This window comes from Triturus cristatus, chromosome 5_2 (genome assembly GCF_964204655.1).
Source record: "Triturus cristatus chromosome 5_2, aTriCri1.1, whole genome shotgun sequence".
Lineage (NCBI taxonomy): Eukaryota > Metazoa > Chordata > Amphibia > Caudata > Salamandridae > Triturus > Triturus cristatus.
Genome location: NC_140588.1, coordinates 1,036,279,376 through 1,036,306,026, shown reverse-complemented (window position 1 = coordinate 1,036,306,026; position 26,651 = coordinate 1,036,279,376).

Sequence of the window (26,651 nt, the reverse complement as noted above, 5' to 3'; positions counted from 1 at the left end):
GAGATGTCATCAGTGATGTCATTAGTAATGTCACTGACCATGTCATGAGTGATGAAATATGTGACGTCATCAGCAGTGCATTGTGGGGGCGCGAGTTATAGTTAGCTGAACTAACTATATCAGGGGAATTTCTAGGGTTTTGTACGAGGGAAATGTCCAGCTAACTATAACACCCCTGAAACCTATGGTTTTTTCCGTGAATTTCTAAGGTTTTTTAAATGCCAATTCCTAACTATAACGCCCCTGAAACCTTTGGTTTTTTCAGTGAATATATAGATAGACATATATAGATAGATAGATATATATACACACACACAGAGTCCTCCTTGGAGACCACTGACACTGACAAGGCAGCACGGCACAGAACCATCCTCCGCAGCCAGGTTAGTGATGCAGAAGTTACAGTTTAATGTGCGAAAGCTCATATTAAAAAAAGTGCAAAACTAATAAAGTAAAAAGGCCATATGTAAATTACCTACTGGCAGTCACCAGTAGGTAGTTATAGTTAGGACCTGGAAAAGTGTTTTTTGATTTGCCAATATCTTTGGTGCCGTTTGAAGAATCTTCACGAAATTTCAAAACGAATGGGGCGCTCCGGTCATAATTAAAATATATGTGCTTCTCTTCGAACATCTTCCTATCGCGGGAGCACTTACAAACAAGCTTAGTCCAGCATTAAGGGCTTGTGAAGCTAAGATAAACACAGAAATGTAAACGGAAGTCCTGCAAACACAACAGACGGCTTTTCAAGGCCTATGAACTATTCGCTCACACCTGCTCAGTGTAAGCTGGAACCTCAGGAGTGAGGCCATGTGCAGGTGCCAGACATAAACCCTCGCTCACAGATGGCTCACAAGTACGACCAGTTTATTGCGGCGAGAAGTGAGTGCGAACAGGACCAGTTATAGCATCACTTCACCCTGAGGCCTCTGCCGGGACTCGTGAACGAGAAAACCCAGCTGCAGCGCGACACTACTTGTAATATGGAGCTCGGAGGAGAGTCTCTCTAGCTTCTCTGCTAAAACAGACTCTGGGGAAGTTCCTAGATTCAACCTGAGTGTGCTGGGCGCTAAGCTGAGATGCGCGCATCAGTGCCTGAATAACACCCTCAGCTTTGCTTTGAAAGGCAGTCAGTCATCGCAAGGAGTGCTAAGCCGGGTTTAGTCCCCACCTGCCGAGGTGCAGCTGGAAGATGGGGAAGGGATAGAAGGAGCAGACACCCCACTGGAAGCAGGTAAAGGGCCTTTTGGATTCTGTCAACAATCGTGCCAGTCCCCACAGCTCTGAAGCCACGCCCCTGTGCTGGCTGGTCATGAAGATGAAATGCTTCTCTCTTTACTTCTTTCCGCCGGTCTTTTAAAACTGCCGTACATTGGGGTACAGCAGTTCCGGGCACTGCTGACACCCCCATTACTGAGAATTTCTATATTTTTCGCATTCTTCTATGGGTTTATGATCCTTTCTGTTTACAGCGCCTCCAGGCCTCTGATGCAGCACAAGTGCATGGGTGCAGTGCTATAAAAAGACGAGATCCAACGAAAACAAGGCTCTTTAGGTCGACACTAAATATCAAAATAAAAAACAAAGATCAAAGAGTGTAGACTGCGCCATCGCCATTGTGGGGGGGCAGTGAAGGCTTTTAACAGTACACAAAAACCGTTCGTATGTGTATTTATATATCGACTTAGCAAGGAGTTGATATGCTAATATAGCTGAGACGTTGCGTGAGGAAACTGGCATCTCGAAGGTCCAGAGTTTGAGACTGGGTAGACATGTGAATAGAAAGAGGGAAACTGACTTACTGTGGCAAATATATATTTGACTTAAAAATATATTATTTTATACGCACACCCTTCCTTCCGTTCTGAGTGTTGTGCATTGATTCAGTGCTCCCTGGTAAAAATGAAACGTTTACATTTACCTGAATGTAGCCTTAAACACTTTTGGACAATGTGATGCCTTCGGTTTGTTTTTTATGAAAAGTGCTCTATAATACATCATACTCCTGTCATGTTTATTTGTAAATTGCACATCCAGCAGGAATGGTATTTGGGTAGTTGCAACAGTGCGGACTTAGCATGTAAGGATCCAACATTGGTCTATGGGTATTTTACCGAAGGTCCTTCTGCTAAAAACGTCTACATATCAGTTATGGAATTTTACCATTCCTGTGAGATGTTGTGTTTATCAAAATCAAATCAAGGAGTTTTTGAGCTACCCTTTGTATTTTAAGCGAAGGCAGTGATATTGATATATTTTTTTATTGTCTATGTACCATGTGTATTGCTACAAAGTATAAATGTGTATTTTGAATGGCGCCCGCCAAGTTTAAAAAAGGCCGGTTTGCGTCTGAAATGCATCACTTGGCAAACTGTATGGCTTGAATAAATAACTTTGAGAAGATTCTGTGGTGTGTTGGTCATGTTGTTTTACAACTGGCGCAGGAATGGGAGGAATATATACATATATATCCAACAAGATTCCGTCACATCCACTTTCTCCGGGTAAATGAATACGGAACTCGGTATGTGCTTTCAAAGTTTTATTGGTGCTCGGTTGCCATTACGCGTTTCAGCTCTCAAGGAGCCTTGTTTACATGACATAGATTCCGCGTTACATTGATTTATTTAAAGTGATAGGTGCTGAAAAAAGATTACCACATGTGGAAATTAAGCATAGACATAAAAGACATCAATTGCAACAATCGTGATGTTGTTAGTACAAAGACGTATGAGATTTTCCAAATAAATATACACACATAATGGATAAAATTATCCCCAGGGGTTATACATTTGAAAAATAAATGCCACATATAATATGCAGAGTAAAACAAAATGTTAAGTATCCATTTCAACAACATTTGGAATATTTAAATTGATTAAAATAATCCTGATACATTTCTAATGAAGTTCATTTAGACTTTAAATTCTCAGACCGCTCTTGGTTGTATTTATTCAGCGATGCAATGTATATTACCCTATAGACGCCGCTGGATTGTTTCAGAAAACCCTCCTTAAAGCACTTATTATTGTGTCATGGATTCTGCCCATACACAGAACTATGCGCAGCGCAGACAAACAGGACCTTCGTGTATAGGAGTTGTACCTTCCTACCACCTTAGTACCCAAAATCCCCAAACCGACACGTAATATGTGTCTCATTCGTTCTCCTACATAATCATGAAGCTGGAAATGATTAGACAAACCAGAACACAACACTCCTGACTCTCTCAGGAATCGCGGTCGCAAGTCATACCCTTTCGCTCACTACTTATGCACAGTAAGAATTGACAGAGTCACGGTTATAGTTCAAAATGTTTATTTTAACTATCGTGCTCTATAATCCAGTATATGAGCCACTACCAGCTGTAAAATTCATAAAATCAGAACAATTTGCATTTTTTTCATTTAGTTTTTTGTTTTTTGTCCTCATTTGCCTGCCCCACAATCCCAAAAAGAAGCGCCAATCACCTTAGATGTCGTCTGGAAATAGATACTATTCCATCCCAGACCCAGACACCAAGGAAGTATAAACCGGCGAGAGACGTTCTCCAGGATATTGTTGTGGGAGGAAAGAGAAATATGAGAGGGCACACAACCCCTCACTACTCCATCTAGACTTAATAAGCCTTTCGGAAGGAAGAACCAAGGCACCTGGAGTATGATGACATAATCATCGGACACGGAGAAAAAAAAAAGAAAAAAAAAAAAAAAAAAAAACTCGGAAGTTCTACAGAACCTTTTATTTCCACTGGACCAGCAAGTTCCAAAAGGAGAGGTTACGTTGGCGACATGATCTGGCCATATCCACCTTAGATGTATCTTATAGGGACACTAGCCAGCCTGCGTGTGATGGTGCCTTCTGGTCTACCCAATATTTACATATCTGCCGTCTAGCCAGCAGAATTGCATAAAACAAAAAACTCTTTGCCTGCCCTATGATGTTATCATCCACCCCAAATATAATTAACGGCAGTGTAACGGATATGGATTTCTGAAGGATAGAGTCCAAAGTGATCTTTACTTCCTCCCAAAAGGTGATGATAAATGGACAGTCCATAAACATGTGGACGTCGGCGGCTGCAGGGAGATTACACTTATTGCATGATTTTCCGGACTGAATTTTAGAAAGCCTTTGAGGGGATAGATAGGCTCGATGGAGGGTAAACAGATGGTTCCGCCTCAACCAAGCCGGCCTAACCACTTTATACAGGAGAGTGAAAGATCTTGTCCATATATCCTCACACTGCATACCCGTGAACCCTCCCCACTGTTCATCGGGTAGAGTGAAGTCCCCATCCACCTCCTTCAAAATGGCCCAGTACCAAAAGGCTACCTCTTACCCCCCCTCTTGTCTCTCTACCAACTGTTCCTCCAGGAGGCAACTCCTCCCCAAGTGTATCTTTTTCCTGATCAATTCCCGGGACCAGCTGGCAAGCTGCATGTATTTAAATCTATATAGTGTTGGGCCAACCTTCTCATATAACTGCTCCCACCCGACCAGTGCCCCCTCCACTAGCAGTTGTCCCCAACTTACTAACCCTGCCTCCCTAATAGGTGTTGCAAGACTATCCCTCAAACATGGAGGAAGCCCCGGCGAGTCCCAGATTGGGGCGAGCCTAGAAAAATAGGGCAACCGCACCCTTTCTCTAATCAATTTCCACGCTTTGGCCAATGATAATAAGATCTTTAACCTCACCTTCTTGAAGAACTTCCGGTGTACGAATTTAAAAAGAAAACCATCAGGGGGCAAATCAGCCCCATTCAACATAGCCTTAAACATTTTACCAATCGGTGCACTTGATGGAGATTACAACAGCATCCTGGAGTATGATAACTGAAACGCCCAGGCATAATATTGTAGGTCTGGGAGTGTGAGCCCCCCCCTTCTCCCTCCTCCTTCTCAGTTTTTTCCAGGCCAGTCTAGTAGCTTTATAATTCCAAACAAATGAATTTATGTCTTGTTGACACTTTTGCATTTGCTTATGATCGAAAGCTAGAAGGATAGTGTTAAAAATAAACGTATACTTAGGGAGGATGGACATTTTTACTAAACTGACTCTCCCCAGTATTGTCAGTGGAAGAAAGACCCAAGCTTTTAGTAATGCCCGACATTCTCGGAAGACCTGGTCCAAGTTAGTATATGCAATTTTATCTATCTCCTGAGTGATCCTAATTCCCAGATAGCGCATAGATGGAGTAACAACCAACTTCGGGTTTTGGATGTTCCAGGTCATCACCTCAGTCTTTCCTTCATTGATTTCATACCCCGAAATCTGTCCGAATTCCTTAGCTCTCTTAATAATAACGGGGAGAGCCTGCTCAGGGTCAGTTGTATAAACTATTATATCGTCCGCATAAAGTCCTATCCGCTTAGCCCATCCTCCAAACTCAAAAGAGGGGATGTTATTATCATCTCTCAAAATTTGGTCAAAGGGTTCAATATACATATTGAATAGGAGGGGAGAAAGCGGGCAACCCTGCCTGGTACCCCTCGTGATTTTAAACTGTTCAGTAAGTACCCCGTTAACCAGAAGTCTAGCCCTTGGATCGTTATAAAGAAGCGAGATAGCTCGACGAAAGTTGTCTCCTAGATTAAACTTTTTCAGAACCGCGGCCAGGTAGGGCCAATTGACCCTGTCAAAAGCTTTGGTAGCATCCAGGGTAAAGGTGGCCAATGGGAGACAGAATGAGGCGGCTATATCCATTGCTCCAACCAGATCGTGGGTAAGATCTGCTAGCTGTCGCCCTCTTATAAATCCCTTCTGGTCCTGATGGACCTTCCCGCAAGAATGGCCGCAAAGATCTTGTAGTCATTGTTTAGGAGTGAGATTGGTCTGTAGGACCCGCAATCAGCCGGGTCCCTGCCAGGTTTAGGGATCAGCACGATCGTTGCCTCATTCCACGATTCTGGCGGGGTCATGCCTTCTAAGAATATAGCATTAAAAAGGGCAGTCAAAGATGGAACTATAACTGAACCCAATGCACTATACACCTCGCCTGGAATGCCATCCGGGCCTGCGGCGTTCGCTCGCTTCAATTGCTTGATGGCGTTACTGACGTCAACCTCTGTTATTTTGGTCTCCAAGTGGTCGCGCTGATCCAACGAAAAGATAGGGAGGTGGGCCTCATCCAACCATACCTCCCTAGCCTCCCTAGCCACTTGGTCATCGACAATGTCTTCCTTGTAGATGTTTTGAAAGAACTCCTGAAAGGCGATCCCTATCTCTGTAGTGGTAGATCTGGCCTTAGCTTCCCCTACCAGTTTTATTTCCTTAATATATTTATAACAATTAGCATTTTTACAATTACATAGAATATAAAGGGGGATGTCATCCTATAAAGACAGTGGAAAAAGGACTATAAGGCCTAAGCACCCTCCCCTTGGTAAGGTTGAGTTTTGTCAGCAGACCCCATACCTTAGTGCCTAGATGGACGTTTACATCATAGTAAAATCATAGCTCTTCTCCCTGGAAAGATCTCTCTCCAAGTGTCTGTGTGAACAACATGCATCCCTGTAATATCAAAGCACGAGTTTCCAGCAGTGCAGCAGTGTTTAGCATCTTTTGTCTAGGTACTAGGGACTGACCAGAACAGAATAACAAGGGGCATTGTTTATCGACGTTGCACATTGTGTTCAGACTAAACACCAGGAACTAGAAGAGAACGTGAAAAGCAGACAATTCTCATGTGAAAGGCATCAACAGAGTCTTGCAAAATAAACTCATGTAGTAATGTGCGCAAAAGCAGCATCATGGCAGCAGAGATCATGCTAACTTAGCAGTGTCAGCAATGTCCATAATGGCCATATAACAATATATTCACTGAAAATAACAACAGGTTTCATGGACGCAATAGTTCCTAATTAGCATTTAACCCCTTCAGTGCCACGCCCTTTCCCCCTCCTGTGCCGGGCGTTGCACTAGTGGGTGGGGTTCATGACGAGATAGTCTCGTCATGGGCACAGCGCAACCGTGCTCCATGACGAGACTATCTCGTCATGGGCACTGAAGAGGTTAAAAAACTTTAGAAATTTCACTGAAAAAACCATAGGTTTCAGGGACGTTATAGTTCGTAATTAGCACTCGTACAAAACCAGTAAACTTCGGCCGTTATAGTTAGTTGAGTTAATTATAACTCGTGTCCCCGCAATGCACTGCTGATGACGTCACATATTACATCATTCGTGACATGGTCATTGACATCACTGATGACATCACTGATGACATCTCAAATGACTGCTGAACGGACCTACACCAAATTAGGCAGAAAGCTACATCTTGGTAGGCAGATTGTGCTTTTTGTGATTTGGTGTAAATCCTTTCAGTGGTTTTCAGGAAATTAAGGTTAAAAAATAACTGTATATGTGGACGGTTGGGTTTGCGAAAGTCTCAAGATACTTTTGCCGGAGCACTAAATCAAACATTGAGATTTCTGATTGGCCCAGGGAGATTTATTTCTGTTGGGGCAATCTCACTCCCTCTGGAGTTAGACTCCTGTGGGAGCAAGTGCTCTGATTTGCTGCCAGCAACATGAGAAAAATGTTGCAGGCAGCCATTACATTACATTACATTTAACCCAGATCTCTTGACTGGGGGTGAATGTTTTGATTTGTTCTGCATTCCGTTCATCAATTGTGTGTCTTTTGCTTTCTCGCCCTAAGTGCGCCAGGTATGCTCAGACGTGAGTCCTGGGCTCACTGTGCCACTGGAATCAAGCTATCCTGGCTGAAGAGGGGTGAAACCCTGAAACCGGTCCTAGGATGCTTGTTTCCGGTCCAGGGAGGACCTGGCTTGGCAGTTCGGGCTGGACTGTTCCCATGAGGCACAGGGTCAAGACTCATTTGCATATAGCCAGGTCTAAACTGGAGTGGCATGGTGAGCAATAGAATGATGGATTTAACCCAGATCTCTTGACTGGGGGTGAATGTTTTGATTTGTTCTGCATTCCGTCCATCAATTGTGTGTCTTTTGCTTTCTCGCCCTTAGTGCGCCAGGTATGCTCAAACGTGAGTCCTGGGCTCACTGTGCCACTGGAATCAAGCTATCCTGGCTGAAGAGGGGTGAAACCCCAAAACCGGTCCTAGGATGCTTGTTTCCGGTCCAGGGAGGACCTGGCTTGACAGTTCGGGCTGGACTGTTCCCATGAGGCACAGGGTCAAGACTGATTTGCATATAGCCAGGTCTAAACTGGGGTGGCATGGTGAGCAAAAGAATGATGGATTTAACCCAGATCTCTTGACTGGGGGTGAATGTTTTGATTTGTTCTGCATTCCGTCCATCAATTGTGTGTCTTTTGCTAGGCAGCCATTACAGGACATGGGGACTTAGTCCCCTGTTTTGAACATGTAAAAAAACAATATTAGGGGGCAGTGTAGGGATACACTGCCCCCCCCCCCCCTAGGGCCCATGGACGGAACTCAAAGGTAATCCCCCTGGACTCAAATTAAAAAAAGTCAGTTTCCCACAGGATCGAAAAAACAAAACAAAAACAAAATGGCTGCCGGGCCGCTTTCTTTTATCAATGGAAAGGGGGGCACGTGGACCCCCTCCCTGAGCCCTGGGGCTGAAATTGTTCATTAAGGAGAGGGGGTAATGTGCCACCTTCTCTGAGCCATCACAGGCCCTAGGAGGCCAATCCTGAGACTGCAATTTCTCAAAAAGGAGAGTGGTGCTGCTCGTCCTCCTTCTTAAGCCATTAGAGGCTCCAAGAAGCCCATCCCAAGTACCAACATTTGGCAGAAATGAGAAGGGGCCATGCAGTCCCCCTCCTCAAGGCTCTAAAGGCCCAAGGAGCCCCATCAACTGGGGCCATTAAAATATTTAAAAGGGTGGGAGCCATGTTCCTGCAACCCAGAACCATTGATGTCAACGGGGACCCCCTCCCCGGTGCCGGCTCACTAGCTATATCCCAGGAAACCCATCCCAGGACATAGCGTTCTCCCTGCCCACGCAAGCTTGGATAGAGAAACTTGTGTGTGCCCCCGCTTGGCACGAGCATTTCTTATTATGTCGCCATGTGGGAGCAAACACAAAGGGCCTAATTATGAGTTCAGCGGGCCATCGGACCACCGAACCCGTGGTGGAGATGCAATGGCAGTCGGAAACCGCTGCATCAGTGGTCTGAAAGGCAGTCAGGCCTCCACGGCACTGCTACACCCGCCAGGGAACCACTATCCCTGGCAGTGGCGCAGCGGTGTGAGGCCACAATATGCTTGGCAGGGCCTCTGTAGCCCCACAAAGCATTGAATCACGTTTCCTCACTGCCAGCAGTTCCATGGCAGTGTTCATGCCATGGAACTGCTGGCGGTGAAGAAACTAAGGCCACGGTAGGCATGCACCCCTGTCTGCCTGCATGCCCAGTTCCTGCATGGCATGGATTTAACTTGCTTTGGCATTCCCATTGATGTGTCTTTTTTAAAGGAAACTCGTAATCTGGCGGGCAGCCGAGTTTGGCAGTGCAGAAGCGGGAGGTGGTCTGCAGTGATTGGGGCAGGGAAACAGATCAAAATATTGCTCCTGCCTGAGGATAGCAGCATAAGTAGCTGCTCCAGACAGGAGCAATGCCGGCTCCCGCTGCATGCTGGGAGCCAGCTGGGACAGTGAAGACTCTGGGCCCCTATGACCCCCAACAATGCAGGCCACGGGGGATGTGGTCCCTGGGGTTGGAAAAGGCTTAGGGAAGGAGGGGCAGCACGGTCCCCCTCCCCATTATTTTAAGAAGTGGTCCAGGGGGGTTGGGTTCCCAGGGTCTTACAAGGCTCTGGGAGAGGGCCTCTCACATGGGTTTCATGATGGAAGAGAAGGTCTGACCAAGCCATTCCAGAACCACTGTTCCCTCCGTTCACTTGATACGGTCCGTTTCCAAATCCAGAGATCATTTTGTCTGCTTCAGAAGTATTGTGGGAGGGACTTAATGATCTGTTTGGCTGTGCCCTTGTGCTCTCTCTTATAACTCCACAGCTTGCCCTCACACGTGCACACACCGACTCAGGATGCCAGGCGTGGCACCCTCGATTAATAAAAAGGAAGCCCCAGTCCAACAGCATGCCCAAGGTCAACAATTTCAGCTAGGAAACTCTGAATTTAGTTTTCCACTAGACCCAATGGCCACTATTCATATTCTGTGTCTCATGCATCAGTCTGCAGGTTCTTTTTATCTTTGCCATCACATTTTGTCACAGTTTTCCTGTTTCTCTCCCTTTTCCTTTCTCTCTTTCCTGCCTTTTTCTCTCTTGCAGTAGCTCAGAATCTGATGATGAAATACAACTTCCGGTCCATAAAAATAGGTTTGGTGCCTACCACCAGCAATACCTGCACAAAATAAGTACTTTTTATTGCATAAATTCCGTTTCTTATTTAAGTTCGTCCTTAGTCTCGTGAGCTTTGAAAACGATTGGAAATAAATGAATGTTCGGGATACTTGTTGTGTTTGTGTCTTCTTTGTTGCTCTTGAACACTTACCACTTACCGGCTTTGTGAACTGCGCTCAGGACTCTGTATCACTTGAGATTTCCATTTTCTATTCCAAAGATTGAGGACAGGCGGTCCTCGCTGCCTTAAAAGCTTCTGCTGCGAGAGAAAGGTCTACTTAACTTTAGGGAACAAATATGAGCCACAAAAATCTGGCAACAATTTTTAAATCACATTTGGGGCTGCAAAGGTACTCTAGCTTGTTTTCTCAATTTCAAATTCACCCTCCTTCATAGTATAGTTGTTTTGAAAACTATTCTATTACAAGTTAGATTTATAACCTGAATCAATACTGGCTCCGACTAGGCACACCACTCAGAATAAAGTGCAGTACATCTCAAAAGAGTTTTGCTTGCCAAGAGGGAGTGAGTTGAATCAATTAAGATGTTCTGACTTTTGGCAAAGTACAAAGTTCTTTACATATGTTCATATAAAAAGTCCATTAATGTAACCAAGACAGTGAAAAGAGTCTCACAGGGTACACCAGGGTCTTAAGCATAATTCTATATCTGGCGAGGATCAAGGAAAACTCAGAACTTACATGAAAGGTTATCCTAAGGGCACCCAAATTTAGTGCAGCTTTTTACAAGGGGAATGTTTAATCAATTTCAAGTAACAGCTCCACTGAGACTATTGAGTGGGCTGCTCAGAAAGACCGAATCCATGCTTACAATGTGCAAATTGGCAGGGGTTGTCACTGTTGTGGTATATGTAGTGCTTCCGGTCACAATTTTGGAATCTTCTAAGTATTCACGGCTGATTAAACCCCTTTCCGAGAACTACTTGAACGACGGCTGCTGTATATATGTGACTGCTATTTTGGTGAAGCAACTAAGACCTACATCAGAATGATTTCCTAAGGAGCAAAGAAGAATATACTTTAATAATTTAAGATTTAAAGTTGCCATCTAACTGCTGATGATGCTCACAACACCAAATCTGAAGATACCTGGAGCAATTTTGGGAATGCGGGTGTGCAAATGGAATTCACAAAAACTTGCAGTTACATTTCTACCGCCACATTACCAGAGACTACTACATGTGTTCAGGGGAGGAGGAAATGTTCCTCCTGCAGTTTGGCTGCTTGTTGTTGTTCCGAAGTTAAAGATCACTTTTTTTTAGTTACACTAATTTATTGGTTCACACCGTGATAGTACAAATATCTCCATCAATGGAACGAAGCAGAGAAAACAAGGTACATGTAGTAACATCTTCCTACATAAAGAAAATAAAGGAAAGGAAGGTGTGTTTTCGCTTATTATCAGTATCCCAACCATAGAATATGGAGGCATTAAGAAAGAAGGGACAAGGGCAGGCCCTCTCGGGTCTTGCAAGCGGTTTCGCCTCCCCAATGGGAGTACCATATCTCCGGGTATGGATCAGTAGTAACAGTGACAACAACAACCTTTAGCAGTAAATCTGAGTTAAACTACTCCTGGGTACGTCAGCTATCTTAAGCAGCTGTGGAAAAATCAAAGGCGGGTAGGGCTCAGGTTCGTGGAGGATTCTCCTGCCCTATCGTAGGAAACACCATCAACATCAGCAAAAGGAAGTGATTAGGACACTAAAGGACAGCCCATCTGCTGAAATATAAATCCCGTAGGATATAATGGTATCTATAGTTCAGAGGATGGAATATCTGCCACCGTTGTGATGGAGTAACCGATCTGCCATGATCTAATAAAGGCCCTAAGTCGTGTCGGTCAGAAAAGCTTCCCAAATATGTGTGAGAGTGTCCACTTTGTCCTGTACCCTGTAAATGAGCCACTCATTCGTGGCTGTCTTGTACATCTTGGATAAGCATTCATCTTAGATAGCTCTGTGCTGTGCTCTCTAATATCTCAGAATACAGACTTTTGCTGTGGTGCGGTCCATGGCCAGCAAGTGCCACATGTATTTTGTCACAGACGGGAGGCCAGTCATGTGATGGAGGAGGATCAATGACCCGGTCAGCACGAAGGGCATATGTAGGGTCGTGCAGAGCAAGGACGGTACAGAGGACCAGTGCTCAGATAGCTCAGGGCACAGTAAAAGTATTTGGGGTATATCACTCTTGTCATGGAGATATCTCCAGCAGGCCATGGGGTGTAATAACCCGGCAGGCTTAAGGTTCAGAGGCGACCAGTGCCAGAACTGGAGTGTCTTGAAGATGGTCATCCTGGATTCTCTGGCATCCCTGTCCAGGTTTTAGACCACATTGATCCAATCAACTTCAGAAAATTCGATGTGGGTTGACATAATTTTTGCAAAAAAACTATGCACTTAATGTTAGTTAGACCTGGGCTTTGTTTTTGCAGAGTATGAAAGGGCAAACAAGAAGTCGGTTTGCTTGTGTTGATGTTTCTACATCAAGAAAAGTCCTGGGGAAACTCTCAGTGAAATTTACTGGTTTGGCAGTTCTCTAAAGTTCGCTAGCTAGCCCATTCCTGTATCTCTCTACAGTTTGGAAAAAACATCTACGATTCACAAAAACTGAAGTAGTTCTCACTGAAGAATTTGTGAAAACATATGGTTATTACATTCCGGGTGCAAAGTTTTCTTCTAGTGGAGTCAGAGCATTTGGCATTTTGCCAGTCCGTTTTGGCCACTATTATTGTTCATAATGTTCATAAACATTCATTAAAGAAAACTAAAATCCAGCCATGTAATCTATATGGGAGGTAGGTAGGCAACCATGAAGAAATACCAGGTAACATCTACACAGAATGCTCCAACCAGTAGCTCGTGAGCTACAGGAAGCTCTCCACCTCTCCAGCTACCTCTAAGTAGCTCTCCTGTGTGCAGTGCAGCCTAATAAATCAGAAGTTTTTACTTCGATAAATTAATATAACCCTGCCAAAATCGAAAAGAGTGTATCTGAGACAAAAAGTTGTATATTTTCAGAACACTGATGATAGGCAAAAATTAACTAAATATCCAAAATATATGTGAACCTGCCATTGAATTGGGGAGATTTATTACTAACATTATTAACTTGGAGCCATAGGTACTGCGGATATGGCTGGTATGTATTACCCATGACAAGGCATTCCAAATTGTCAAAGCCCGTTTTACATTATTTCTGGCAACTCTGCTAGGGGCATGGCCATTTTTACTGGTGGTAAACTTCCATTGGGTGGTCACTGATGTAATCAAGTTTGATGTGTGCACTAGATTAAGTATTTGTTGGTCTGGATGATTTTCATTGAACATAAGTAGCTCTTACTGTCGAAAAGGTTGGAGAACCCTGATCTAGGACAAAGGCAAAAATGGTGAGGCTGGACGAGCTGTAAAAATGGCTGAGGACTGCCGCTCTTGCAGCTGTATCTGGAGGGAACAACAGTCAACAGAACAGCTGTAATATAATCAAATCTGTGGTAACTCTAGCTACCATGGAAAGTGCAGGGAAGGGTAAACAACTAAAAAAAAAGAGATCATTCAGATTACATTAGTCAGGGAGTGGACTATGCCATTATTAGGTTTGCAGGGCTGCCATTTTTGCTTTTAGATGCATTGCCATGCATCAAATGAAATACTGACCAATACAGCTGAACACTAAGTAAATCTGCACATCGCAACATATTCGTATGACATAATAGGACTATCAGGGGAAAAAGTCCTGTGATACACTAATATCACGTCAAAAATATCCAGAACAAAAATATCAAGCTAACATACTTTGTAGGTAAACTACAAAAATATTGAAAATAAATATTGTGGACCAGAATATCATTAACATAATGTTAAGTGTATTGGAATATCTAAATAGATAGCATTAAATGTAATTTATTGGAAATATTAATCTTAAAATAATAATATAATTCAAAATAAATGCAAAAATATTTAGTGTAAAAAAATTACTTTAGAAATGCATAATTGCACACTTATATTAAATAACAAAATAATATATATAATAATATTTTTTGAAAATTGATATTATATACCTAAAAAGTATGTACATATCTTCTATATTCTGTCCCATAAGATTTTTGAGTTGATGATATTTTTGATTTGATGCATGACAATATATTGGTGAAATACCCAAACAACATGTATATGCAATAGATGTCTTTAATGAGATAATGTTTTTATATCTTCCCCTTTAATCACAAAGAGTATGCCTGATGTTTTTCTACTTCTGAGCAGCACTGCATTTAAATAGTGTGGCTGATAATTTAATGTGGGCGATTTCATGTGCTCCCATATTATTGTTCTAATACCTACTGCTTGTAGCCAATTGAGTTGAAAAATATTTTTCGAATGCACCTTTTACCACAGCTGCTCTCAAATATCTAATTAGGTCATCTTTTCTAATGTCCTGATAAATGTGGAAATTCATTTGAATAGTGGCTTACTTTACCACTCATTGGCACATCTGGGGCGAGAGTCTGCCACATGGCTTTGAACAGCTGTTCCCTCTGCATGTTCCTGTTTCTGGACATTACTGTGCTTTGCCTTTATAAGCTCAATAGTCATGCAAGCCCACTGAGGGTTCTCCAGTTTACTACCTTCAAAACTTTAGAGCTAAGCTCTGATGCCAATGGGAGATCCAAAGTGGACCTTTCTTTGCACCAGTCACTACCATCCTCTAAATCCAGGCTGTATGCGAACTGGAAGTGGTGGAAAGATTAGGGGGAAAGGCTTGTTTACTTGTATCTTCATGGAGGAAAGGCCTGCAGCGTCCCTTCATGTAAAGTCTGCCTAATTCTGGTACATGTGTGAAGTGCGGCTGCACATCCATGGATGTGCATGTAGTTTTGGATAAGATTGTACATGTGTACATAGACCAGTGAATGATGGAGTTCATTCTACTTCACTTGTCTGTGCCTCTGTCTTTTGGGCTGCTTTGGGTTAGGTTGCCAGAGTCTGCCTTAGACATGCGGGCCTGTACATACACAGGGGCACATCTACAAGGAAATGGAGCAGCAGCCAATTTTGCAGCGCTGCCTCATTTAAAAAACGCAGGGATGCGCCATATTTACAAGAATATGGCGCACCCATGTGTTTTCACTTATACTGGGGCTAAAAATAGCTGCCTAGTGCCAACACAGACACCCTTGTGCCATATCGCGAGGGTGCCTGCGATGCAGAGAATCATCGCTGCAACGTAGGCAGCCTTGTACCCTGGTGCAAGGGTGTCTTTGTTGTAGATAATAATTTTGTATGTGCAGGAAGGGACACTTACAGAGGTGTGGAACCGCGGCCAGGGCAACTGATTACTGAATCTGGGGATCACGGTTCGATCCCCGGCGCTGGCGGCAGATTAGCCCAGCACCATGTGACTCTGGGTAATAGCTTGCTTAATCTTCCCGGCGGCCCCCAGCGCCTAGAGACCCTTACGGGTGATTGTTCGCGCTTTACAAATGTGGATTATTATTATTACTTTCCTGCTCATAAAAAGAGGAAAAACGTGAAGAAATAAAAGTGTATATTTGCATTGCGCCAATCTAACACCAACCTTTGCATGGTATTAGTTATGGGCGCTGGCTCAGATTTACAGATCCTTGTAAATCTGGGGCAACGTCAAAAAGCAATGGGTAAAACGCCTGCAGCAACACCCATTTAATGCCCCATTCACGAAGAAAACTGTGTGAAAGTGTACCATATTTACAAAGCATTTGAAATATGGTGCAGGGCATTGCACCACTGGAGCGTTGTAAAATTGATGCTCTTGTGGCACAATCCCCTTGTAAATATGTTCCACAGTCTCTTATATACCTCTCCAAAGGCAATTATGTCTGTTAGTGGAGGAGGTAGTACACCAACCCTTTGAATTAAATATAGTTTCAATACCAATGTTTAAATCCAGCCCTTCTCTATTTTCTGCCCGATCTACATTCCTTTCGAAAATGACATCCTGTCTGTAGCAATTCCACAAACTAACTGAGTCAGCTAAAAGTGCCCTCATTGTGTCCGTCTGAGGTGCATAGACCATCCATAAGCTAGTAGTGTAGTGGTCATAATTAAACAGGCCCCACAAGATTTGAAAACTACAGATCACCTTGTTGACCAGGGTAGAGTGAGTAGCATAATGTTCCTGGTTATTTGGACAAAGCAACTACTATAATGTTCAACATTTGCCTCTCTCAAATTGGTACTGCACAGTCTTGTAAGAGAAAAGATAATGAAAGATACAGGAAGTGGGGGCCACTACTTTCACTACAGTGATCAAACTTTTGGACCAAACTGCAAAGTGGCTAATGCATGTGATCCGTGTGGACTAGAAGGCCTTCCTATCTGTGTTAACAGCTGGACTGATAGTATCAGGATGAGTGACTGAACCTCAGTGATGAGCTGAGCGCAGCGGACTGGAAAGATCTGTGCCAGACATTTTGTCAGACATTGGCCACCCAGTAGAAACAAGGTCACCTAAACAAGCTAACATGGAAGCCAGACCAAATATAAAATATCATCAGGGTGCATGTGAGGCCTCATTGTTTGTAGACCAGAAGACGGGTAAATTTGCTCTGGCACAATCATCCATGTGCCTTTGATTTGCTTGTATTATCCCTTCTTGTGACCTGATAAAACCTGGACTTCATCCCCAGGCTAGGACTCCCAGAAGGGTGACGAGGAGATTCTTCTGCTTTGTAAACCATTGGTGTCATCTTGCTATTCAAGGTTGCTTCAGAGATATTGTCATTTGAAATACCACTCAGGACCTTGGTGTTTAATCTGAATTGGTTGGCACTTTCGTTGTCCACTGAGAAGGTTCCTCCTGACTTGTGTGGCGTCTCTCACCAGAAAATCTTGACCATGACTTGTGAATTCTTACTTACAGGCCTCCCACCCCGATCATCACCATAAGGAGTATCACGGATAAGCTAGTCAACGACCATCCCCAGTGGGTAGTCCAGTGGCTACTGGGCTTAGGACTCCAGCTGAATGTGTTCCAGCATCACACCAAATCACTCACACTGGACATCAGCAAAAAATCTTAATTACACAATAACTTGGCCAAAGCCCCTCAGTGTTTGGTCGGTGGGTTCCATTTACAATTTGTTGACTTCATAGTAGTTTTTGCATATCTTATGCACTGGATTGATCTCATACCACAAAACATCCACCAATAGTATATTAATGACTACTAGAACAACTAAAACCATTATGTAAGCATTTGGAATATATCTCAGAGTCTCTGAAAAGCATCTTAAGACATATCAAAACATCTACTGTAATTCAGGGCCCTAAAACCTTGGAGCAGATCCATAGATCTTCTAGATTCTTTATAGATTAACATGGACCATAGTGCCTAATTTTTCACTTGAATTCTTGCACTTATGGACTTTAAACCTGCTTTGGTTTGTATCTCAGGTCTAGAAGAGGCTAGTCACTTCTCATGTCTCATATTGTATGTGTTGTTTACTATTGTCTTGTGGAAATAAGTATGAGGCTAAGTGGACACTGGACCTATTAATGTTATTAACTACTGCACTGTATTCAATAGAATATTGTCTCAAACTGTGCTTTGTAAAAGTTTAGTAGTACTACAATAGTATTATCAGATTCTACAAAATGTAATTCACAAACCTAGGTGTTGGGGGTCTACGCCAGTGCTGCTTCTATCATTTCTATCTTTTTCCCCATTATAGAGCTCTCCGCACATGTACACACATATGTTAGTAGTAACTGTGGTAGAAGTGGTAATATGGTTGAAAAGTGGGGAATAGTTAAGGCTAAATGGTATGAATAAGGTAGGGTCAAGTGAGGATAAAGGATGGGGTTATGAAGAGACAAACATGCATGAATGAATACATGAATATAGCATTTATAAAGCACAACTGTTGCACCCAAAGGAGCATCCTGGTGTTGCGAGGTAAGAACAGGGTTCATAATAACGTGACTGACCAAGACAAGAAATCACTGAATACGTGTGTGACACAATGAGTCAGTGGCAGCAAAGATCCAGGTCTTCAGATCTTTTCTGAAGATGGATTCAATGAATGTCAGCTAACTGGGGAGTTGGTTCCAACCCATGGTCCCTAAAACAGCCAAGGATTTGTCTACTTTGGTTTTGAGTCTAAAGGTAGGTGGTTTGAGAAAATTTGCGGATGTAGATCTCAGGGTCCAAGAGGTGGTGTAGTAGGTTAAGAGATTAGGTATTTTGGACCTACTTCTTTATCAGTTCTGAATGTGAAAAGGAGAATTTTAAAAAGGGCAGTTTTATGCACTGACAACCAATGTAGGGCTTTAAGAGCTGCTGAGGCCGATGAGTGACGTGGCAGTTTCAGCACAGGCGTGACTGTCGCATGTTGGACCACCTACAATTTCTGAATAGTTTCTTTAGAGGCATCTGCATATAAACTATTGCAGTAGTCCAAACTGGATGTTATTAATGCAGAGGTCACTGTCTTTCTTGCTGCAAGTGGGAGGTAGTCAAATAATGTTTTCAGTGACTTTATTAAATTGAAACATGTTCCTGCCATGGCAAGGGCTTGTGGGTGAAGGGATAAATAGACATCAAATTTCACTCCGAGGTTTTTTACTACTTGATAGGGCCTCCATAGCATAAGGTCAAAGGAGTTGGCTTTCCCCAGCAGCATGACTGCCATCTTATCCATCTTATATATTTTAAATAGTTGGATTGCATCCACCGGATAGCTTCAGTTAGACAAAGTTTGAAGTTAGGCTCAGAGCCGATGGATGCTTTGTCCAAAGCCAATATCAGCTGTATGTCATCAGCATATGATGGATTTTCAATTCCAAAAGGAGAAATCAATGAAATTAGGGAGGGTACATATAAATTAAATAATGCATGGCTAGGTGATAAGCTCTGTGGTACTCCGGAGGTGACTGTTGTTTCTGGGGATAGAGACAGTCCTAATGCCGGTGTTTGTCTACCGTCCATAAGAAAGGTTAAAACCAGGCCAAGGCGAGATGACAAATACCACAGTTTTTAATACGTTGCTGTAGAATATCACGGGGGAAGGTATCAAATGCAGCTGATATGTCTAATAAAATCAGCACTGCATTTTTTCCAACATCTAAAGATAACTTTAAAGTATCTGCATCTTCAGGCAGAGTTGACTCTGTAGAGTGCCTAGGACGGAGGCCAGACTGTAGAGGGTGGAGAATAACAGCCTCTTCCCAAAATATCATTATTATGCCATTTACAAATTTTTCGATAATTTTATCAAGCGCAAGAAGTGTAGAGGGGGTGTAGATTTGAGAGAGCTGTAGGGTGTGCCACCTGTTTTTTCTCGAGCAGTTTGACAACTGCAATTTTCCAATACATTTGGACCCTATGCAGTGGCCAATGAGGAGTTCAGAATCTCATTGATGAACGATGTCCACAATTTTATGGAGGATGGGGGGGGCAAGGGTCCAAAGGGATCCCGATTTACAGGACAAAATCGCTTGTCAAGACTGAGCTATGCTGATGGTGCAGTTCGGGTTCCTCAATTTCCCCATACTACCACGGAGAGAGTGATTTCGCAGTCACACACACACATACACATCACACGCTGGTGGGGCCCATAACATCAACATTCATTCTAATCAATCTATCCGTACCATTTTATTCAAGGAAAGGGGAATTATACATTTAGTTCCGAACTACACTGCTTTCCCCTTGATGAGAAAAACTCGTGTTAACATCACCTAACAGCAATCCCTTTCTCCTCCTCCTCCTCCCATCAAGGAGAACAGCTAACGTCGCTGATGAATCATTTAGTTGAATTTAGTTTAATGACGCCTTAATTCTCTGACTTAATTAATAATAGATTTCAATTGAAAGAACAACGCAACACATAAATCAATTTAATCTTTCTTTATCTAAATTAAATGCAGGTTAAACCTAATTAGCAAATTTCATCTTTTGCCATATTTACCTATTCTGGCTATTTGTTGTTTTCTAAGTCAGAATCTGGTCCTCAGTCAAATCGTCAAAGTTCTGTTCTATCATGCAGCGTCACCGTCCTCTCCGTCAGCATAACATCAGGATACTGGATATGGTAGAGTGCGTTCAGAACGACCCTCTCTAGTCTACTAATATTTATACTAAAAATTTACATTCAAATGTTACAAATTTCTTTTCCAGAGATTTTCATTGGTCAATTAAAGTACATCTTAGTTCATCAGGAAACATTCGATGTTGTTCCCACAGGCTAAAAAGTTCCAAAACGAATGTATGGGAACGTTGGCAATTCATGGTTTAGGTGGCAACAATTTGTATTGAAGGGCTGGCTTTCCGCCTGGTGCAGCCTTGATGGGCACAGCGATGACAGTACACCGGCAGGTCGCAGCTGCTGAGGTTTGCGCAGGCGCGTTTCTCCATTCCCTTCATTGATTTTACTTCGTAAGGTCTGATTCAGTCGGCGGCCAATTTATAGCAGGCCCAAATGGTCAACTTAAGCAAAGAAACATAAAAACGTCATTAATACATTGAAATGATTAAACAGTGTTATTTCCCTTGCTAATACCCATATGTGTGTTCATTTATCTAGCCATATGCCACGTCTAAAGCCATTATTACTTGTTTATTTAAGCAGAATTGACGATAACATAACATAAGCAACGTTTATCCTATTAATATGCCTACAGACTTAGTTTACTTATTATTTATAGCCATGCAAAGCAATCCCACATATATTCTCTCGGTTACTAAGGTTGATTAGTTTCGAAAACAACACTCTATTAATTATTATGATTAATCATTAGTCCTTTTAATACAAACATATATAAATGGATTGGGTATAGAAAAAGAAAACATTTTACCCGCTCCATCAATCCCACCTTTGGTGATTTTATCACCATAAACAAAACCCACAAAAATCAATTTATTTTTCCCTTTTATGGAAATTCGAAATGTTTTCTTGCTCAATTATAATTCTGTTTCTCCTTCATCTTCTCTTTTTGTTTTGTCATACATACTCTCCTTCCATTCTTCCAACTCTATCTCGTCAAGATCCCTTTCTTGTTTCTTTTCCTTCTTTTTTTATAATTTCTCGACTAATTTTCTTTTTATTTCTTTTATGTCTGCAACACATACATCCTAATCTAAGTATTAATAATATGAAAATCACACAGGTTAATGGAAATAAAATTTTCCCTAATATAGTACTACCTAATTTTCCTAAGAAAGTCTTAATAGCAGCCATCTTATTACTAATTTTAGTCCAGATACTTTCAACCTCCAGTGGTACTATTTCATCATGCAGTTCAGTAATATTTTTAATATATACCTTTAGATCTTTGCTTTCATCAGGAATGTAAGTGCAACAATGTTGAACTTTCAGCATTCCACAGACTCCACCCTCTTTTGCCAATAAGATATCAAGGGCAAGTCGATTTTGCATAATCATAGCACGCATAGCAACCATTTCAGTATTTACCAAAATAAATCCTCCAGCGGTGCTTGTTGACAAGCGATCCACTATGGTTGACAATTTCCGAATATTATTTGCATTCAAAGATATTCCCACTGCTGGTATCAAGGCTCCGAAAATATCACCTACAATTTCTAACCAAGTTTCTCTTCTACTACGCATTAATAGGTTATGTGGTCCACTATTTTCTACCCTATCCATGTGAAAGATCTTTGGGAAGACCAAGCCAACATAACATGTGCCATACCAATGGTCGGGCAACCTGTAATAAGCTTTGTTCCCACAAATGTAGTACAGTCCAGGGAAAACTGGATCTTCTCCGCTTCTAAATCCCCATCCAGATGCAATAAAATATGTATCATGACACTCACTTGTCCCTATATAATAATATTCATATTGGGGTCTTTCCCTCATAATGCATAATTTGCCTTTCTGTGGTGAATCTATAGCTATTGTTGGTCTAGCATTACCCTTTGTCTCCTTTTTCCCATCTATTTCCCAAACATTTTCCCCTACTTCATGTCCTTCCCTTTTATGCATCTTCAATCTCCTTTCTTCAACCATATCTAGAAATGTTTTCTCTTCTGTCTTCAAACTGCAAGTTAGATTGTTTCAAAAAATATATTCTAAGGTTAGTTCTTTAGTCTCTATAAAAATCTCACCTAGTACATTAGCGGTTTTAGCTGGATTCAATTAATTATTCATGGGCAATTGTCCAAGAATGTTATCTATATTAGACAGATTACATTCTAATTTCCCTACTTGATAAAATATACTGGTTAAAACGCTACATGTTATTCCATAAGTTGCTGGAAGGTGATGATAAGTCACTCCTTCTGAAACAGTGGCAGGCAACTGCATACATACGTAGCAGTCCCTTACGTCCATTGTTTTTACATATTCATACAATAATTTTGAAAATACATTGCTAGAAAAATCAGCTATAGACCTATCCTTGTGTATATGTTCAGTGCTTGTTTTAAATGGAACTACCTTTTGTAAATTCTTCACTACATTAGTCATATTCTCTGTATGCCCTTCTAGTGTATCTAAAGTTACTTTGAAAGAGATCAAAAGAGCGAGTACGCTCCAAAGAAGCATTAATAGTCCTGTACAATAACAACACATTTTACACCATCTTCTCATAAAGGTACATCTACTCTTATTATCATCTATGTTAGCCATCTTGTTAAATTGACCGTGTCTTTTGACTTAGCCTCTTCTACTCCGCTTCTTGTGTTTTTCCTGAAAGAGCTAGGCCCTTATCAGATTATCCTAATCCTTCAATTGCTTATTCAATCCTTTATATTTTCTACAAGGACCTTCTTGAAATCACTCAGTTTGGCATCTCATAGTTTTTCACTTCCTTCTCATCATCCACACACAGAATTTCCTGATCTTCCGCTTCTTATCCGATATTGGATAGGATAACTCTCAGGATTTCCGCTGTTTCTTCTTCCTCCACCACTTTCAGTAAAGTCTCCTCTGGATTTCCTTGACTATCTACCTCTTCTCCTTGTTCAGGCAGTGCCACATACGTCCATTCAGGTGACTTATACTTCTGGTTTGGTTTTCTCGATCGTTTGTTTCCTTCAGACACTTCTGTCTCTCCCTCTTTTTCTCTGTACTGACTTGTTACTTCGTTCACTTGTTCCGCTTTTGAGGGTTTGACTCGTGTCAATCGATATCTCAGTCTCTTTATTTTGTTTGGCCAAAGGTCTCCTTTAGCATTTCTTCTTGTTTTGCCTTCTTTACTGTTTCTTTCCTCGATCCAAGTACTCTTCCTCAGAACTCGACCTTCTGGTTCACTGTCTTCAGATTCTGTCTCATTTGGTTTTTCTTTTCCACCAGCTGCTTTCTCCACCTCTTGTGTTGGCCCTAATTCTGTCCCTCCTCGGGTCTTCGACACGCAATCTTTCTGCTTGCTGATTGTCCCTTCACTTAACTCAGTGTTGGATGTCCCTACACCTCCTCGGGGGTCTTCTGCAGAAATCTGTCCCTCTCTCTCTATTTCTGTCCCTTCTTCTCCTTCAAGAATTTTCTCAGGTGGAACTTCTTCTACTCTTTCATCTGGTGTAAAGGTTAATTCTGACGAGACATTCTTTTCTTTTCTCTTCTTCTTTCTGTGTTCGCCACTGGCGTTTTGCTCGTCTCCAGAATCTGAACTATCTGAAATCTGCAATCTCTTCCTCAGAATTTCTTCTCTTGGAGTTGGAACTAGTCTTGGCTCCTTTTCCCCCCTTTCAGGATTTTCTTTTGTCTTTGTATTCTCATTGTCTGAATCAGCACTTGATTCCGAATCATCAAAATATTCTTTTCCAATGCTATCTGCTGGATTTGGAACTCTCAGAGTGTGACTTGCATGTATCCAATTTTTCAGTCCAGCACACTTCACAGCAGTTGTTGTGGTCAGGTTAACTTGCCTTGGCCTTCCCCACCTTGGAACCAGACAATTCCTTCTTCTGTGGACTTTTATTCTCACCCAATCACCTGGGCTCAGGTCATGGGCTGGTTTTCTCTCAAGGGTGGTGGCATCCGCTCCAACCTGGTGAAACACAGAATGGACTGCGTCAGCCAGGCCTTTACAGTAATCCAAAATCATGTCATCAGTTATTGTCATCAATTTGTTGACTGGAACAAATACGTGTTCCATGGCTCGTCCCATGATAATTTCGTGGGGACTCAAACCTGTAGTTCTGTCTGGAGTAGATCTGATTGTCATCAAGACTAGAGGCAAGACATCAGGCCATTTCATTCCTGTGGCTAAACACATTTTCCCTATTCTGTTTTTGATCGTACCATTCATTTGTTCAACCACACCAGAAGCCTCTGGTTGATAGGCACAATGTAGTTTTTGTTGTACACCCAATGCTTCACAAATCAATCCCATGATCTCATTGTAAAAGTCTCCTCCTCTGTCTGATGCAATGGTCACTGGGAACCCGAATCTTGGGACGAATTCCCTTAACAAGAGCTTGGCCACTGTGATTCAATCATTTCTTCTTGTTGGGTATGCCTCCACCCACCTAGAGAACAAACAAACTACCACCAGAACATACCTCAACTTGTTATAAGGGGGCATTTCAATGAAATCTATTTGCATTCTGGTGAAAGGTCCTCCCTCTCGGTGAGGAAATTCAAAATATGGCCCGTCTTTGCTTGTGGGGGACTACTGTTTACATGGGGATGGAAGATTCTTACCTTTGTCGGAGCAACTTTGGCTATTCTCTACTCATGTTGCCTTTGCCTACAATGTGGTCCAGCTATATGCGGACTCTGCGCCACCCTGTGTGTTCCAAATCCGGTATGACAGAAAGCAGCAAACACAAAGATAATGCTGCAGCAACAGCTTGTAGATTTCATGGCTATTGAAGTTGATTCAGATTAACACCAGCCTCTGGTTTCTTTGCCTGAGTAATGGCAAAAGGAGGGTCTTAGGAAATTCAAAATATGGCCCGTCTTTGCTTGTAACACCACCACGCTGTTGCCCTCACTCAGGCCCCCTTCTACATTCATAGCGTTTCTTTCACGTTCTATACTGTTGCACATATTACACAACCTTTCCTGTTTCCCCGAGCTAAGTCCACTCTGAGACCCGGCTCGAACCAACTTATCCCCCAGATAACCATCTATTGACCCTTGGTGACCGTTCTCGGCCTCTCCAGTTATTTTACGAATCACCATCTTTTACACGCAAACACGTCCTGTCGTAAATTAATTCAACCTAGGAATGGCTATGTCACCTGACCTACAGGGTCGGGTAGAGAACACGACCTTAGGGAAGGAATTTCTATTAACCATTATCCTATATCTTGTACAGAGAATGTTTTCTTGTGGATGATTTGTATTTTTATTGCACCTTGTGGGGGTTGTTGCTTTAGGGGATTCAAGCGCTACAAAAGACTGTGAGCCACAGATTGAAGTGGCAGTCTCCTGAGAACCTACCACCGATGTACTTCTAGGGCAACTGTACTTAGCTGCAGCTAATAAATTGAAGTTCCTATGCCAGACAGAATGTTCCGTGTCTCTGTAATTTGGAAGGCGAACTCAGAAGATTTCAGGCGTACCCTGCGCCGCTGGGCTTTAAAAGCCTGGTTCTTCATCGGCCTATTGTGCCTAGGCTCACCACTGTTTTCCTTCCGGGATTGTACTGCTGACATATCAGGCATCTTTGACAGAGACTCTCTGCTATCAACCTGAATTTTGCATTGTACCAGGTCTGCTTAAAGGCCCTTATCATGGCATCTCTCCCATCATGCTATCAGGCATTACTGGTCTTCCATCCCGATAGACCCACACATGATCTTGCTCCCTTGGTGCACAACCTGCTTTTACCCACTGTTTCATTTCTTCATCTCCGGCTTCATCTTGCAACTGCCTCACTTCTTCCCATGTTCCCACAACGTTAGTAAACATTATGGAGCAAGAAAACATTTCCTTTTCCTTTGCCCTATTGATTGAATACTGGTTTCGGGCACATTACTGAGCCATGTCATTGGCATATCAGTTCCCAGTAGTGATATAATCACTACCTTGACTATGAGCAGCACATTTTACCACTGACAGTTCTTTTGGCAACTGTATTGCTTCAAGCAATTTTCCCACCACTTCTGCATTCTTTATAGGAGTTCCACTTGAGGTCAGGAAACCTCTCTGTAGCCAAAGTTGGCCAAAATCGTGGACAACTCCAAAGCCATACTGGCTGTCAGTTATCACAGTCACTCTTACATTCTTCCCGATTTTGCATGCCCTTGTAATGCCACTAGTTCTGCTACTTGAGCGGATTTAACTCCTTTCAAGTGTGATGCTTCTATGACTGCAGCAACTGTGCATATAGCATAGGCTGCACTCAATAATCCTTCATCTGTTCTCAA